This window comes from Equus przewalskii, chromosome 19 (genome assembly GCF_037783145.1).
Source record: "Equus przewalskii isolate Varuska chromosome 19, EquPr2, whole genome shotgun sequence".
Classification (NCBI taxonomy): Eukaryota; Metazoa; Chordata; class Mammalia; order Perissodactyla; family Equidae; genus Equus; species Equus przewalskii.
Genome location: NC_091849.1, coordinates 29554492 through 29558385, shown reverse-complemented (window position 1 = coordinate 29558385; position 3894 = coordinate 29554492).

Below are 3894 nucleotides of genomic sequence, written 5' to 3'. Positions count from 1 at the left end.
GAGCCTTCCTCCCCCACTCCCTCCCGGCCACCCAGACTTTGAAGGGGCTTCTAGGATCTGACCAGTTGGGACGGATCACTCACTGGACCTCAGGAACAGGCTTGTCCATGTAATTTGTAATGTTCCTTCAACCCCTCTCCTCCCAGTGTTAGCCAAGGGAGAGGGATCATTGTTGCCTTTTAAAAAAGAAAGAACATTTAGAGTTGGTTTCCTATTCCTACTGTCTCATAACTGTCGTTACCAGAACCTCCATTGCTCCTACAGCAAATCCAAACTCCTGGCCTTGTGTTCGAGTGTATGATGGGTCGCTTCAGCTTAGTTAGCTTCTCACTCCCAAAGAATACATTTAGGAAAGTCATGAGTTGAAAGTCAGGAGTTGATGGCCACTTGTGCTCCGAGAGGCAAGATGGAGGAAGGAAGATCAGCAGGATCAGTGACTGTCCGTCACACAGGCATGAGGACAGGGCCAGCAATCAAGACATATCCCTCCAGCCTGGGAATCACTCTTTAATTTCCTCAATGTCACAGGGGAAAGCAAGACCTGGAATGGAAATACAACCTTTTTTCTTACCCCTGGACTCAGCTGATTACTAAAGGATGAGACCAGTATCAGTACCACATTTGAAAAATATGTTTCCCAATCACAAGGCAAGGATGTCTCATCAAATAAGAAAAAAGGGTCAGGATGGACAATTTAAAGCCATATTGTCCAAAAGTTGGCCCCTCATATCCTTGGGTTCCTCATCTGAGGATTCAACCAACCCCAGATGGAAAGGCCTACAGTGGTTGCATCTATACTGAACATGTACAGGCTTTTTTTCTTGTCATTATTCCCTAAACAATACAGTATAACTATCTACATAGCATTTACATTGTATTAAGTATTATAAGCAATCTAGATATTATTTAAAGTATAGAAGAGGATATGGGTAGGTTATATGCAAATATTATGCATCTTATGGATTTTGCTATCTGCAAGGGGGTGGGCAGTCCTGGAACCAATCCCCCCACAGATACTGAGGGATGATTGGACAGTAATCACTGGCTACAAGTGGTCATTTAAATTAAAATTAAATAAAATTAAAAATTTAGTTTCTTGTTTGCACTGGCCATGTTTCAAATGCTCAGTAGCACATATGGCTAGTGGTTACCACATTGGACAGCACAAATATAGACCATTTCCATCATCACAAAAAATTATATTAGGTAGCACTGTTCAAGGGCTGGGAACACGACTGGGACACACATTTTCTGCTTTTGTCAGAGAGGAGCACAAGGGGCTAGAAGGACAGACTGTGGTCAGCTCAGTCTGGGAGTTGCTTATTCTTTCCCCCTGCAAGGCTTCTGGAGTTTGGGCACAAGCAGATTGGGTATCCTGGAGCTGTGAGGGTGAAAGTCAAGGTCAAAAGGGTTGAATCAGTCAGGAAGAGGACCTTCTGCGCGTGTCTGACTTCCTCTCAAGTAGGAGGTTCTCTCCTTTCAGAACCTAAAATATCCGTGATGCTCTTCCTTCATCACACACATTCAGGTAGGAGAGTTATGCACAAGATGCTTTCCTGGGCAGGGTTTGGGGGTTGTAGAGTGCTTGAAATTGTCCGGTACCAGCCCATTTGTCAAAAGCTGGATGGGAGATCATGGTGGTGTGGAGGGTTTGGGAAGCAGAGAGGGTCAGGAGCTGGCCAATCAAAGCCACTTTGGAGAAATCACAGCATCTCTGAAAAAACACTTTACTGAAAGCTTCCGTGTGCCACTGTTCTAAGTGGTTTACGTGTCTGAACTTGTTCAGTCCTCACAAAGACAAAACAAATGTTAAACTGTTATCACTCTTATTTTACAGAAGAAGAAATTGAGGCACAAAAGAAATTCAGTTACTTGTTCAAGGTCACGCCAGTAGGGAGTGGCCGAGCTGGGATTTGAAGCCAAGCTTTCTAGCCCCATAATAACGTCTGAAGAGCTCACCCCCCTCACCTCCCTGCCTTCAACTGCCTCAGATCTCTGGAAAGGGGGTGGATTCTTGGAGCTGAGAGAAGTCCCTTTGATGACATGATCTTTGGACAAAGGTTATGTAAACAAGGGAAAGGGAGAGGTGTCACCAGCAAAAACAAAGCCAGTGGTGTTGCCATTTACAGAAATCTGGGGTGTAGGAGCACCAGGTTTGTGCGGGGCATGGAGCGCAATGTGGATGTGTCTAAGAAGTGAAACTGTCCTGTGTTGATCAGAGCTGGTCATTTTCTTCAGCACTTAAATATTACTTTAATTGATTTTGTGTAGCAATTGTTATGTGATCTTGTGAGTATTCTCGGGTTGTTTCTTGTGTGTGTTGCTCTCCTCAGTGATTTTTGTTTAATATGCATCTCTCGTCATGTCTGATGACAGGCTTGTATACAATCAGGTATGCCAAGTGACATACTGTAAATACAATGAATGTGTACGTTAAGTAACATGCTATCCATATGTAAGCCCTCAATAAATGGTGGCTTACCCAGGTATTTGCCCAATAACAGTGCTGCATGAGCTTTTCCAGATAATGTATAAACTATACATCTCACACAAATGATAACCGACATACTGTTCAGCTTCTTGTGTTCTTTACTTAATGCATAATTCCATGTTAATACATAACACAGTTCTCTTGTACTTTTAAAAATTGATTCCTATTTATTTGTTTGTTCATTTGCTTTTGTTTCAAAAGCCAAAAGGTATAAAATACCGTATCTTAAAAATCTTCCTCACAGCCAACCAGAGCCCACCTGTTTTCTCTGAATCCTTTCATATACACACATGTGCCACTAGAGGGAGCTCCAGGAGGCAGTCACCGCAAGTGAGGACCAACTATAGCACTTCCCTTCCCCACTCCTCACCCCCAGCTTTTTTTTTTACATAAATGGTAACAATTTACCTTGGAGATCTTTATACATCAATACCTAAAGAACATTCTTGTTATTCTATACAGCTACACAATATTGTATTGCATGAATGTATTATACTTATTTAACTAGTTTCCCAGGACATTTAGGTTGTTTCCAGTTTTAAAATATCTATTTTACTACATAGAAATAAAAATGTATTCAATCAATATAAATTAATAAATATTTAACAGCAAATGTTATGTGTCAAGCTTTATAGTAGGCCTTGATTATAAAAGTTTCAGCAAGATAGATAAGGTTCTTGCCTTCATGAAAGTTATATTCCAGTTATATTGCAGCTGTATTCTAGTTACGTGTGATCTGAGGGCACACAAGTCAATGAGCATCAGCCAATCGTTTTCAACCTTTTTGCTCTCACATATAATTTGGCCATGAATACCCATCTACTAGGGCCAGTTACATAATTTGAGGGGCCAGTACACAATGAAACTATGGAGTCCTTTGTTCAAATAGCAGGGAAAAAGTTTTTTCCTTTCTTCTGCAGTTTCACTCTCTACATGTCATGGTGACTTTGTTTTTGCTATTTAATGTCACATTCCTTCAGGCACAGGGGTACTAATGGAGGTGAATGCAGTCCTCTGCAAGTGCCTGGGGTCCTGCCCCTCAGCTTGGCAAGAGAGGTGTGCATGCCTGACTCCAGCTCTCCCCTGTGCTCAGGCTCCTCCTGGAAGGGGGGTAGCACAGAGGGTGGCAACGGTTCCTGCGGGGAGGAGCAGACAGCTGAAAACCAGTCCTGGGGAGGCTGGGAGGTATGAGAAGCAGGACCAAGCTTGAGACTAGGCTCCTAGCCCCCAGCTCACGTTCCATTGTCCCATCAGACTTCACTTACAAAACACAAACTGAAAGATAAAATTACTAAGGATTTCAAGATGATGACACGGAGTATTAAAAACCCAAACACAGTGTCCTCTTTTAAGGATGGGGCCCCATGCAGCTGCCCTAGTCTCACACCCATGAACCTCACTCT